Source organism: Trichechus manatus, unplaced genomic scaffold, assembly GCF_000243295.1.
Source record: "Trichechus manatus latirostris isolate Lorelei unplaced genomic scaffold, TriManLat1.0 scaffold00004, whole genome shotgun sequence".
NCBI classification, from domain to species: domain Eukaryota; kingdom Metazoa; phylum Chordata; class Mammalia; order Sirenia; family Trichechidae; genus Trichechus; species Trichechus manatus.
Window position 1 is genome coordinate 30,762,130 of NW_004443940.1, and position 14,756 is coordinate 30,776,885.

Consider the following 14,756-nt stretch of genomic DNA (forward strand, 5'->3'; position numbering starts at 1 on the left):
ACCTGCCTGACTCTCCTTGTCCCTCTTATTTTTATAAATAAGCTTTGTTTTTTAGAACAGTTTTAGAGGTACCGAAAATTTTGCAAAGACCCTATAGATAGCTCCCAATTCCCACATCCAGTTTTCTCCTGTTATTGGTATCTTACATAGTATAGTACATTTGTTACAATTAATGAACCAATTTTTTAAAATTAATTTTACTTATTTTGTTGTTGTTGAGAATATACACAGCAGAACATACACAAAATTCAGCAGTTTCCATGTGTACAATTCAGTGACATTGATTACATTCTTTGGGTTGTGCAACCATTCTCACCTCCCTTCTCCGAGCTGTTCTTCCCACATTAACATAAACTCACTGCCCCCTAAGGTTTCTGTCTGATCTTTCGAGTTGTTGTTGTCAGTTTGATGCCATATAGATAGTTCTTAAAAGAGCATAATGCTCAAGGTAAACATTCTTTACTAATTAAGCTAAACTACTATTTGGTTTAAAGAAGACTTCACGGATATTATTGGTTTAAGGTTTAAAGATTAATGGACCAATATTGGTCCGTTAATCACTGGTGGTGTAGTGGTTAAGAGCTAGGGCTGCTGACCAACAGGTCGGCAGTTTGAATCCACCAGCTGCTCCTTGGAAACCCTATGGGGCAGTTCTGCTCTGTCCTGCAGGGTTGCTATGAGTCAGAGTTGACTCAACAGCAATGGGTTTTGTTTGGTTTTTTGGTTCTGATACATCATTCCAGTAGGCAGAATAATGGCCGAACCTGTGAATATGTTAGGTTACATAAGCCCGTTTAACCTGTTGCCATCAAGTTGATTCCGACTCATAGCAACCCTATAGGATGGAGTAGAACTGCCCTATAGAGTTTCCAAGGTGTGCCTGGTGAATTCAAACTGCTGACCTTTTTGGTTAGCAGCTGTAGCTCTTAACCACTATGCAACCAGGGTTTCCGTTAGGTTACATAGCAAAGAGGAATTAGGTTGCTGTTCATGGAATTAAAGTTGGTATTCACGTGACCTTAAAATAGGAAAATTAACCTGGATTACCTGGGTGAGCCCAGTGTAATCACAAGGGTTCTTGGATTTGAAAGAGGGAATCTGCGGAGAGATCCTGAGCGATGGTAGCATGAGAAGGGGCCACAAGCCAAGGAAACCGAGTGGCCTTTGTTGGTGTTATTAGGTGCTGTCGAGTCGGTTCCAACTCATAGTGACCCTATGCACCACAAAATGAAGCACTGCCCGGTCCTGTACTATGCTCACAATCGTTGTCATGCTTGAGCCCATTGTTGCAGCCACTGTGTCAGTCCATCTTATTGAGGGTCTTCCTCTTTTTTGTTGACCCTCTGCTTTACCAAGAATGATGTCCTTCTCCAGGGACTGATCCCTTCTGACAATGTGTCCAAAGTATGTAAGACGTAGTCTCGCTATCCTTCCTTCTAAGGAGCATTCTGGTTGTACTTTAGAAGTGGCCTTTAGAAGTTGGAAAAGGCAAGGAAACAGATTCTCCCCTAGATCCTCCAAAAGAGAATGCAGCCCTACAGACACCTTGCTCTTAGCCAGTGAGATCCGTGTTAGAACTGTAATACAATAAATTATTTTAAACCACTAAATTTGTAATAATTTGTCACAGCAGCAATAGAAAACAAATACAATTATTATTATTGTACAATTAAGTAATATAATTCTTTTATTTAGATTTCTTTGCTCTTTTTTCTGTTCCAGGACCCCATCCAGGATACCACATTACATTTAGTTGCCATTTTGACTCTGACAGTTTTTCAGACTTTCCCTATTTTTGATGGGCTTGACAGTTTGGGGGAGTACTGGTCTGGTATTTTGTAGAATGTTCCTCAGCCGGGATTTGTCTGATGATTTTCTCATGATTAGATCGGAATGATGGGTTTGGGGAACGAAGACCACAGAGGTAAAGTACCATTTTCATCATCGTATCAAGGGTGCCTGCACTCACTGTTGGTTCACACCTTGCGCGTCTGGCTGAGGTAGTGTTTGTCAGGTTTCCCCAGCTGTGAAGTTACTCTTTCCACCCTTCTGCTTCTTCTTCTTTTTTTAAGTACTTCTCTACTTTCTGGCATTATAAGGTGCATATTTCCTGCTCTAGTCCTAGAATCACCCATTTCTCCAAGGACCTATGGTCCCTTTTATTGGAGAATGGTATTAGAAACCAAGATGTGGACGTTGGGTGTGCTCGTTGCTACCGAGATGTCATTGCTTCTAGGCCCTCTTTGCTGACAGGGCAAGGAAACATGTATGTGTACTGACCCGTGTATATTCACACATCTGTAAATATTTCTATATGTAACCAGCTGTGTCTATAGTAAATTAAACGTGAGTTCATACTGGTGTCTCTGTTGCTGATCCATTGCCATGTGGATCATTCTTGCCTTTTCCCCTTGCAATCTGTGAATTCCCGCTCCAGCAGCGAGAAACCTGGCTCTCAGCATCTGCCATGCAATTTCTTCATTGTTCAATTCCTGTATGCATGCTTATCAGTGTCAGAATTGTTCATCTGTAGCCCCAACGAAGTACAGTTTCTTTGGCTTTTCTTCCTACAGATTCCACTTACTTCCACAGTTACTTAAGTCAGCACCTTCTCCCTCCCTCCCTGAATATTGAATATACCAGGGACTACCAGAAGAATGGAGCCCTGGTGGTGCAGTGATTAAGAGCTCAGGCTGCTAACCAAAAGGTCAGCAGTTCAAAGCCACCAGCTGCTCCCCGGAAACCCTGTGGGGCAGTTCTACTCTGTTCTGTAGGGGCGCTGTGAGTTAGAATCAACTCAAAGGCAACAGGTTTGGTTTTTTTGGTTTGGCCAGAAGAACAAACAAATCAGTCTTAGAAGAAATATAACCGGATGTTCCTTAGAAGTGAAGATGGTGAGACTTTGTTTTGCTTACTTTGACTACGTCATCAGAAAAGACCAGTCGCTAGAAAAGGACATTGTTATGGATTGAATTGTGTCCCCCAAAAGTATGTGTTGTAAATCCTAACCTCTATGCCTTTGTTTATAATCCCTTTTGGGAATGGGTTGTCTTTGTTATGTTAATGAGGCAGGATTCATATAGGGTATGTTTTGAGTCAATCTCTTTGAGATATAAAAGATTAAACCAGCAAGCCAGCAAGTAGAGATGGGGGAAGATAGATACAAAGCCACATGAAGGTCACCAAGGAACCAAGGAACAAGGACCTTCCCCCAGAGCCAACAGAATGAGAAAGCCTTCCTCTAGAACAGGTGTCCTGAATTCGGACTTCTAGCCTCCTAAACTGTGAGAAAATAAATTTCTGTTTGTTAAAGCAATCCACAGGTGGTATTTTTGTTATAGCATCACGAGATAACTAAGACAGACATTATGTTTGGTAAAGTAGAGGGTCAGCAAAAAAGAGGAAAACTCTCAGTGAGATGGAATGACACAATAGCCCCGACAATGGGATCAGACATATCAGAGATCATGGAAATGGTACAAGACTGAGTGGCGTTTCATTCTGGTGTACATGGGGTCACCGTGGGTTGGAGCTGACTCGATGACAACTAACCACAACGACTGTGGTTAGGTGGGAGGCTGTCCTTGTTTTAAGAAATACACATTGCAGTATTTGGTGGTAGTGGGGCATGAGGTCTGTAACTTACCCCGTACTGATTATTTGCATCGAACTTTCAGCTTTGCTTTAGGTTTGAGATTATTTTTTTTTAAAAAGAACACAAAAATGTACATGTTACTTCTCAGGCAACTTCTGGTCCTTACTGAGGAGGCCTCTGGTTCAAGATTATTTGTAAAGTCAGGGGAGGGGCTTAATCCTCTCCACCATCTTTCTTTTTCTTTGGCTTGATGTTGATTCATGATGCTCTCTAAAATGGCAGACTGATAATTCCTTACATTGGGTGCTTTATGGTTTGTGAAGGACTTTGAAATATTTTCTTACTTGCTTCCCACAATATCCTTCTGAAGTAGGTAGGGATTGTCCTTCCCATACTGGATATGATGATCATGATGATATCAGTACTAATGATAGTGGCTGTCACATAGCTCTGTGTCTGGCCAGTCAGTAGTCTAAGTACTTTGAATATTGAATACATTCACTCATTTAATTCTCACAGTTACCCTATGAACCAAGTATACTGTGCTTATTCCATTTTACACCTGAAGAAGCCAGGGTACAGAGAAGTTAAAAACTTGCCTAGGGTCACAGAGCTCAAAGGTCCTGGAACCGAGATTCGCAGGCAGGCAGTCTGACTCCAGACCCCTACTCTGATCTGTTAAGTGATACGGTAAAGCCGGTGAGAGCCGGAACTCGATGGGCCCTGCCTTGTTTTCCTGGGTCTCGCCAGTTTTCCGCCTTTGACAGGGTGCAGTCTTACCACTTTTCTCTCACGCTCTAGTGGAAAACACTCGCGTTTTCCTTCCTGACAGGCTTCTGCCTTACACGGTTCCAGCTTTCGCAGGTTTTAGTGTATTGCCTCTTCTGTGGAGACCCTGAGGGATGACAGCACTTGGCTAGGTAAAGGAGTAATTTCTTTTATAAAGATCAGCACCAGGCTGGTTTCTGTGAGGTGGAGGTTAAAGATGTCCCAGATGTCCAACAATTCCAAGCTGCTGTCCCAATCCCTCATCTCTAACTTCAACTGCTCCCTCTCCCTTCAGCACTCTTCCTCCCGTGTTTGGGTTCCCTAGTTCGCTGCAACGTCTCCCAGAACTCACAAACTCACAAAGCATATAAAGGAAATGGCTCACGCGGTTTTGGAGGCTGGCAAGTCCCAAATTTGCTTCTCCGTGGCCCTCAGTCTCTGCCCAGAGGCACTCAGCTTCCTCGCTGTGTGGGCCGGGAAGCCCACTGCGCCATCTCCTGCGTGTCTCTCCTTCCTTGGTGGTGGTGGGCTCTTCTCTTTCCCACCTCTGGGGTGGCTCATTTCAAGCCTAGCGGCATGACAAAACTGGCTAATCCCCTTGGTGGGCCAAAATTACCCTATCACACAGTCCTGCCTAAACACCTGGGTGGGAGTTACAAGACCATGGCTAGAAAGGCCACACAAAAGTGACCCATCACACCGCCCGAGGTGAAGTGACATTTCCGGGGCTATTTCTTTACGTATTAGTTGATTCATTCAATCCGTGCTGAGTGCCTGTAGATGCCGGCCTGTTCCAAATGCTGGGGAAGCAGACACGAGGCAGAGCCCTCGGCCTTGTGGAGCTTGTGCTCTCGTGGGGACAGTGAGAGAATCAGACCTGACGAAGACAGCACCGCCTCCGGTGCCCGGGAGGAGTGGCTGCGGGGCGGCAGTGGGCCTGCTCGTTGCCCGGGAGGAGTGGCTGCAGGGCGGCAGTGGGCCTGGTCGTTGCCCGGGAGGAGTGGCTGCGGGGCGGCAGTGGGCCTGCTCGTTCCCTGAGCTCAGAGGTGCTGTTTCTTCTCTTTTCTCTTGAAGGTCGCCTGGTGGGTGCTCTGGATGCAGTGCTGGATTCCAACGCACGGGTTGCTCCATTTCGAATTCTGCTTCAGGTTCCCGGGTCCCAGGTGTATTCTCCCATAGCATGTGGTGAGTTACTGAATGGATCAGACGTTTACTGGGCCGTGGCCACTGGTGAGTTTTGTTCGAGTCAAATATTCCAAACCCTAAGGTCTGAGCATGCCGACTCTCTGCATGTCCGTGAAGCTGAAGGTAACCAGTTTTAGAACCTTACATGCTTTTTCTTTTTTAACCATCAAAAGCACATGAAGGCTGTATATAAGCTTGGGCAGCATCGATGGAGCATGTCAGGCTGCTGCGTGGTGTGCTGTTCCAGGGTGCCCGTGTATTGTGGAGTGTGCATCAAGGCGTTTGCTTCTTAATCTCGTCTCTGACATAACAGATGCGTCCTTGGATACGTGCACACGTGTTGCAGTGGTACGGGGGAAAGCTTGTGAGCGTGTCTGACCTCGGGCAGTCTTCAGTCCCTCGTTCCACGTTTGACTGAGAGAGTCATTGGATTGCAGGCTCTAAGGGAACTTAAAGAAGCCTTGGTGGTGCAGCGGTTAAGCACTTAGCTGCTAACCGAACGGCTGGTGGTTCAGACCTACCCAGTTGCTCCACAGGAGAAAGACCTGGCGATCTGCCCCTGTAAAGATTACAACCTAGAAAATGCCGTGGGGCAGTTCTACCCCATCACATGGGGTTGCTGTGAGTTGAAAATTGTGTGGACTGCACCCAACAACAACAGCAAGAATAAAGAACTTAGAAATCACTCATTCTCTCCATCTGAGACTTTGATTCCCCCTCCAGAGCCCTGCCTACTGCTCTTCCTAACCACTCAAGCACCTTTAGGGCCAGGAGTGGTCACAGAATGAGCAGCCCCTTCTATTAGAACACAAAACCAAAATGTGTTTTTTTAAACCAATTATCCCACTGATATGTGTTCACCTTCCAGGAATTAAAAAATAGGTAAGAAAGAAAAAAATCATCTGTGACCCTATATCCAGTGCTAATCACTCTCCTGGCTATATCTCTATCTCTATTTCTGTCTGTATATCTACATCCGCACACATACATACATATACATAGAAGCTGTTTTAGTTTTAACATTTTATTAGGTACCGTAAATAATCAACATCACCTCATGTTCTCTGATAACATTGGATCACTTTTTTCCTGGAAAAATACAGAAAAGTACAAAGAGGAAAATATCCACATGCCACCGTCCACTAGTCTCACAACTCTTAACATCTTAGCATGTTTGTTTCTAGTCTTTTTTCTTTGTTTTGTTTTCAAGTTAAGATAAAACATTCCGAGTTTGTGTAAAATGATAAAAACGATACACGCCCAATGTAAAGAAATCAAGTAACAACCCATGGCCGTCCAGTCAATTCCAACTCATAGCGACCCTCTTGGACAGGGTAGAACTGCCCCATAGGGTTTCCAAGGAGCGGCCGGTGGATTTGAGCTGCCGACCTTTTAGTTAGCTCTTAACCACTGCACCACCAGGGCTCCCAAGTAACACAGAAAAGTACGAAGAGGAAAATATTGACCCGAATCCTAGCCACCCAAAGTCACCTCCGTCCACCTTAGGTGAACATCATTCCAGATAAGTTTCTAAGGCATTTAGACAGGTACATAGATAGTTAGGAGAATGGATAGTAGTTCTTTTATAAAAATGTGAATTGTCTGCAATGCTATTTTATAATAAAAGTATTAAGTTTACCTGGTGTCTTAGGCTGAGTTCTCTAGAGAAGTGAAACCAGTGAAGTATGTATTTACACACACACACACACACACACACACACACACACAGGTATAGAGAGAGAGAGAGAGAGAGAGAGAGATTTATCTCATGGAAATTGCTCACATGGTTGTAGAGGCTGGCAAGTCCCAAGTCCTTGGGTCAGGCATCAGGCTGGAGGCTTCTCCTGACTCATGTAGCTACAGGAGCTGACGAACCCAAGATCGGCAGGTAAGATGGCAGGCTGCTGGCTCACGGAGGCCGATAAATCCAGAAATCAGCAGGCAGTATAGCAGGCCACCGACTCAAGTCCCAAGAACCAGAGGTCAGATGATGATAAGCTGGATGCAGGATCCAGAGTGGGCAAAAGCCAGCAAGCTTTCCAGAATGTCCATATGTTATTGGATGCAGGCCACACCCCTGAGGACACTCCCCTTACAACTGATTGGCTGATAATATCAGATCACATTATGGAGACGATTACATTATATCACAAAATGGAGGATAACTACATCATTACGTAACTGCCAAACTACATCATTACATAACTGCCAAACCACTGAGAATCATAGCCCAGCCAAAGTGGCACACAACTTTAACTATCACACTTGGTTTCAATAGAACAAAAGAAACTGAAGTGAAACCAAGGAAAGGTCAAACTTCAAATAAATGTTTCTTTTACACAAGAGAGATTATTTTCTAAAAGTTTCATCTAAGGTTAAAGGAAGAGAATTTTGAAAAATTACAAGGCTAGAATATTGGCTTTTTAAAAACCATGTTTCAGTTCTGACAGTGCCCGTTGACTCCCCACCCTGACGAGCAAGGTTGCCAGCATTCTTACTCTTCCCCTCACGCCCTCGTCTCTCATCAACATTAAAAACATTAATTTCATGTTGTAATTCCCATTCTGTTCTGTAATCATACTTTCGTCATTGTTTGGCTCAGTCCTTTATTTAAGTATTAGTTCCTCAGGTATGGCTTTCCCATTCCAGAAGCTTTTATTTTGGCCCATCTCTTAATCGGCCAGATTTGCTGGGGTTCTCCCCCACCCCATAATGTCTCATGAGTATCGTATTCTCGGAATGTTTTCACCTGTGCAAATGTTTGTCCCTTGCTTTTGGACTTGAGTAACACCTTGGCTGGTGTTATGAATTGAATTGTGTCCCCCAAAAGTATGTGTTGTAAATCCTAACCCCTATACCTGTCATAATAATCCCATTTGGGAATGGGTTTTCTTTGTTATATTAACAAGGCAGTATTAGCATAGGGTACGTCTTAAATCAATCTCTTTTGAGCTATGAAAGAGCAGATTAAAAAGGAAGCAAGCAAGCAGAGATGGGGGAAGATATATGCCACACTGAGAAACAGAAGCTGAAAAGAGACAAGGACCTTGCCTCAGAGCAGACAGAGAGAGACTTCCTCTAGAGCTGGTGCCCTGAACTTGGACTTCTAGCTGCTTAAACTATGAGAGAATAAATTTCTGTTTGTTAAAGCCACCCACGTGAGGTACTTCTGTTATAGCAGAACTAGGTAACCAAGACAGCTGGGTATGATAGTCTTAGGTCACACCCTAGAGCTTGGTGGCCATTGTTCCAGGGTCTTCCAATATTGAATGTGGCAATGGGAGCAATCTAAAGCTAGTCTGATTTTTTTCCACTTGTGGGGTGTCATGAGTTGAATTGTGTCCCCCAAAAATATTTGTCAAGTTGGCTAGTCCATGATTCCCAGCATTGTATGATTGTCTGCCATTTTGTCATCTGATATGATTTTCCTGTGTGTTATAAATCCTATCCCTATGATGTTGATGAGATGGGATTAGTGGCAGTTATGTTAATGAGGCAGGACTCAATCTACAAGATTGGATTGTGCGATGAGCCAGTCTCTTCTGAGATATAAAATAAAGAAGCGAGCAGAGAGACGGGGGGACCGCATACCACCAAGAAAGCAGCACCCAGAACAGAGCATGTCCTTTGGACCCGGGGTCCCTGCATTGAGAAGCTCCTAGTCCAGGGGAATATTGATGACAAGGACCTTCCACCAGAGTCAACAGAGAGAGAAAGACTTCCCCTGGAGCTGACACCCTGAATTTGGACTTCTAGCCTTCTAGACTGTAAGAGAATAAACTTCTGTTTGTTGAAGGCATCCACTTGTGGTTTTTCTGTTATAGCAGCACTAGATAACCAAGACATGAGGGATTTGCTTTTTGTGTTATCCAATGAGTTGAAGTTCAGTAACTTGATTAGAACCTGTTGCTACCTTGAGCACAGTGTGTTAAATTCTGCTGGAACATGATGTGCTCTTTCAGTCTGCAGATGGATTTCTTTAATCACTTCAGGAGATTTTCTCATATCATTCTGAATATGCATTATATTTTACAATACATTTTGCATTCCTTTTGTTTGATTCACCACTTCAAAGACACTTTATACTGGATTGTTTTTGTCTACTTTTCATTTCTGTTTATCTTTTTCATCTCTTGTCTCCATGATGTTCACAACCTCTAAGTCAGTAATTCAGTTTTCAGCAGTATATTTTGTACCTTGCTGCGTTTAATTTATTTGATTAATTCTGTTGTCCTGTTGTTTTGATCCTCAGTTCATTTTCCCCAATCTCCCTTTTCATCTGTTTTCTTTCATCATCTCATCTTTGAGCTCTTGTTTTATTGAATTCACGCCCTTATTACATTGTTTTGGAGCATGAAGCATTTGTGAGAATTTCTTTGTTTTCCTTGAGTGTTCTGCTTTTTCCTAGGATGGAATCTCTGTCTTTGGAACATTTTGTTCTCACGTGTTCATCTTTTTTTACTCTCCAGTGTTTGCTTGGTTGCTGTGTTGTTTCTCCTCGTCTTGTTCATGCTCAGCATCGATATCCCAGACATTCTATTTGCACTAACATATGAGTGTGACTTTTTTACTTTATCCCCATCTGTTTTTGAAAATAATTTATTTTGTTTTTCTTGTTGTTGCTGAGAATATCCATAGCAGCAGAACGAACACCAATTCAACAGTTTCTTTCTACATGTACAAGTTAGTGACATTGATTACATTTTTCGAGGTATGCAACCATTCTCATCCTCCTTTTCTGAGTTGTTCCTCCCCCATTAACAAAAGCCTCTACACTTCTGGTTTAATCTTTCGAGGTACTGTGATCAATTTGATCCTGTATAGATAGATCTTAAAAAAGCACAATACTTAAGGCAGACGTTCTTTACTAGTTAAGCTGTTTTTTAAGAAGACTCTAGGGGATATTTTTGGTTTAAGGTTTAAAGATTATATTAGGGCAATAGTTTCAAAGGTTCATCTAGCCTCAATGGCTGGAAAGTCTGGATTCCATGAGAATTTGAAATTCTATTCTGCATCTTCCCCGTTTTGATCAGGATTCGCCTATAGAATCCTTGATCAAAATGTTCAGTAATGGTAGCCGGACACCATCCAGTTCTTCTGGTCTTTACCCCCAACTTATGTGAGAACAGTTTATTTTCCTTTCTAACCTACAGTTTGAGGGCTAAGTATTTTTCACTTAATCCATTCTCCGTTGCCCTGGGGAAATGGCTGAAGGGGTGGAGGGATGCTTGAGACTGCCGGGAGCTGTATTCTCCTTTGGAATACTTGACCTCTTTTTCTCTCTTCTGAGAAAAAAACATTTTCTTAAATGTTCTGTTCCAGGTTTCACCCCTCCTACTTGGGCAGGGGAATGATAGCTTCCATTCCCAAGGGAGAATCCCCTGAGCTTCAGATCACATCTTGTGGGATAAAGAACCTAGTTTTACCTGAATAAGGTGGCTGTTGTCCTTGTTTCCTGAGAAATAACTCTTGAAGTAACTGAGGTACCTTGGTCTGGGACTTCCAGGCCATACCTGAGGATTTGTGCTGGCGAGTTGGGGCTAGCCAGACCAGAAAAGACTCACCTGGGAGGCTAATGTCAACTAGCCATAGGAAGCATGATTTAGCCTATCATGCAGGACTGGTGGATGAACACCCTAAACACGAAGGCTCAGAGGGCTTCCTGGTTGATGAGAACATCTGCTCTGGGGAGGATAGTGCATCCCTTGCGACCTGGAGGCTCCGTGTTGGAAACCTTCCCAGACCTTGCCTTAAGTGTTCCTTCATTTGTACCCTTTTCAGCTGTAATAAACTTGTGGTCGTAAGTACAGTACACTGTCTGTGAGTGCTGTGAGTCACTCCAGCCAATGATTGAAACCAAAGGAGCAGTGGAGCCAGCAGGTCAGAAAGTAAGGGTGTTGTGTGGATTCCTGAGCTTGCAGTTGTCATCTGTCTTAGTCATCTAGTGCTGCTATAACACAAATACCACAAGTGGGTAGCTTTAACAAAGAGAAATTTATTCTCTCACAGCCCGGTAGGCTACAACTCCAAATTCAGGGCATCAGCTCCAGGAGAAGGCTTTGTCTCTCTGTCGGCTCTGGAGGAAGGTCCTTGGTCTGGGAGCATATCAGTGCAGGAACCTCAGCTCCAAAGGACATACTCTGCTCCCGGCGCTGCTTTCTTGGTGGTATGAGGTTCCCATATCTCTCTGCTCGCTTCTCTCTTTTATATCTCAAAAGAGATTGGCTTAAGACACTATCTAATCTTGTAGACCTCATCAGTATAACTGCCGCTGATCCGTCTTATTACATCGTAGTGATAGAGTTTACAACACACAGGGAAATCACATCAGATTACAAAATGGCACACAATCATACAATACTGGGAATCATGACAGATATTTCTGGGGGACACAATTCAATCCATGGCATCATCCTAAAGGAGTAGTGGGAAATCAGCCTTGAATTTGTGGCCAGCAGGTCAGAAGGTTGGGATGTTATGTGGACTCCCCAAGCTTGAGGCTGGTGTCTGCCTATTTGGCAGTCTGAAAGATGGTGTCCTTTTAACTTGTGAGCTGTGACCTAGCTCCGGGTGGCTAGGGTCAGAGAGAGAGAGTGCCATGTGTGCAGCTGGCATCGAAGATGAAGAAGCGGGAGCATAAGGGCTGAATCAGTCTCCAAGTTTTGGGGATTGGATTCATGCTGCTTCTTACAGTGCCCATCCCTATTCCATATGTCACCCTCTAGCCTTCTTATCATTCATTCAACAGTTGCCAAGTATTAATAGATAGTACCTATGTTTTAGGCTGTCTTCTGAACGTTGGGGACACAATGGTAAACTAGACTCGTGAAATCCTTGCCCCCATGGAACTGACATTCTATCAGTGATACAGACCATAAACAAGTAAGCCTGAGTGATTCCAGCTAGTGGTAAGAATTTTGGAGGCACATATAGCAGGTAAAGGAATGAAGAGGAAGTGCAGTGAGAGGGAAGAGGGTTAACTTAGGTCAGGTGGTCAGCAAAGGCTTCTCTGACAAGTTGGCTTTTTTTTTTTTTAGATTTTGTTTAAAATTGTGCTTTAGGTGAAAGTTTACAGAGCAGATTAGTTTCTCGTTAAACAATTACTACACAAATGGTTTTGTGACTTTGGTTGCCAACCCCGCGATGCATCAACACTTTCCCGCTTTCCATCCCCGGTTCCTCGTTCCCATTCATCCGGTTTTCCTGTCCCTTCCTGCCTTCTCGTCTTTGCTTTTGGGCTGGTGTGCCCATTAGTCTCGTGTGCATGATTGAACCACGAAGCAAGAAGTTGATGTTTTGAGCAGAGGCCGAAATGAAGTGAGGGTGGGCGATGCAAAGACCTAAAGGGGAGTTTGTCAAGTGGAGGAACCAGCAAGGGGAAAGGCCCGAGGTGGGAAGGAGGTGGTGCGTTGGAGGAATCGCGTAGTGTTGGCGGGCTTTGGAATAGTCAGACCCGTGGGGCCCATGCAGAGTGGGAAAGGGAAGGCTATATTTCAGAGAGGCAGCCGTATCCAAAGCATGTAGGGCTTTGGAGGCCACAGTAAGGGATGTCCACTTGGGGGGTTTGAGCCAGGGGTGTGACGGCTCAGGCTGCTGCTGTGGGACAAGAGGGGTGCAGGGAGGAGACCATGGTCCTGGCAGGTGGTGGCAGGGCTTGGATTTGGGTGGCGGTGGTGGTGGAGGGGCTAGATTTGGGGCTTTCAGTGGAAGTATTTGGAGTTTTGTGTTCTCACTAGGTTGGTTTTTAGGGAGTCAGCTGATGGGGAGTTGGAGCATAGCTCTATGTCGCTCATCAATTGGCGGCTTCCCTCAGAGGTCTACAGTATCCAGTGGGGGCTCTGTGGAGCGCTTTGAAACCACAGCGATACAATGTAGCTCTTAATTGCTGCACAGCATTCAAGGGCGGTGATGGGCCAGCCGTAGAATTCTCACCTTCCATGTGGGAGATCGAGTTCGCTTCCTGGCCAATGCACCTCATGGGCGCCCATCACCCATTTGTCAGTCGAGGCTTGGGGGTTGCTGTGATGCTGAACGGGTCTCAGTGGAGCTTCCAGACTAAGAAGGACTAGGAAGAAAGGACTGGCTATCTCCTTTCAAAATTCAGCCAGTGGAAACCCTATGGATCACAATGGCCCAATCCCATTGTGCGTGGGGTCACTATGAGTGGGGTGCCAACTGGATGTCAGCTAACAACAACCACGGCGTTCGGTCCTATAGCTGTCGCTCAGTTTACTGAACCGATCCATTATTAGCTACTCAGAATTGATTCTGAATTTTCACTATTTTAAAAATTTAAGTGAATGTCCTTGCCCTTAAATTTTTCAGCACACTTCTTAATCCCCAAAGTCCGTTTGTTTGAAATGTTTTGTTCCTGCAGTGTCCGAGACACATGTGGGGATTCCACATGAGTGTGTGAGGGGCAGCCTCCCTCCGTCGGGATCGACGAGGAGTGGGGAGTCCGGATGATAAACTGGAAATGACAGAGACAGGTGTAACCAGGGCTAGGAAAGCAAGAGAGGACAGGACCTTTCAAGAGCACATAAGGATGTGAAATTGCGAGATTAAAAGGGTGTACATTTATAACGCCTTTTTACGTACTGACAAAATTGGCCTGCCATAAAGATAGTACCAACTTACGCTGGAAACCCTGGTGGCGTAGTGGTTAAGCGCTACTACATTTGCTAACCAACAAGGTTGGCAGTTCGAATCCACCAGGCGCTCCTTGGACATGCTATGGGGCAGTTCTGCTCTGTCCTATAGGGTCACTGTGAGTCGGAATCGACTCGACGGCAGTGGGTTTTTTTAACTTACACTAGCTCCCCACTCCTGGCAGTGTGGTAGCGCCCTGGACAGGTTAAACTCTTAGACCATTCTTTCTGTTGAGCCAAGATGTTCTTCCTGTAGTTGGCGCTTGGCCAGATTGTTGCCCTGGGCCTGACCCAGGTCAGATCCACATATGCTTCATTTTCTTCTGTTACTTGCCCCTAGAAAGTCCCCAGAAAAAGAAGTTTTTCTTTTCAGTGCAGTTTGTCCTGGGTTAAAGAAGAGAGAATGGTGAGGCTATTTTTGTCTTGAGCCTGTGCTATTGATTTAGATACTTAGCCGTCTTCTGGGAGTTGTCTGGCATCTGGGCACTGTTATTGACTCACCCATATTAATATTTGATTGTGTCTTGAGCACTGAGAAGTGGTCTCTGCCCGCAGTTTCA

At 44.5% G+C, this 14,756-nt stretch overlaps 1 protein-coding gene across 2 annotated transcripts in view; it reads left to right on the plus strand.

Annotated features, from left to right (window-relative positions):
* The first annotated feature begins 5,380 nt into the window (after positions 1–5,380).
* Positions 5,381–14,756, plus strand: part of TBC1D8 (TBC1 domain family member 8) — a 77,356-nt gene continuing 67,980 nt past the window's right edge. Inside the window, exon 1 of one of the 2 annotated variants that reach the window (XM_012555928.2) lies at positions 5,381–5,593. The gene's annotated coding sequence lies outside the window, so the exon portion shown is untranslated. The remainder of the gene's footprint in view (positions 5,594–14,756) is intronic. The other variant, XM_004369312.2, reaches the window with a different exon arrangement.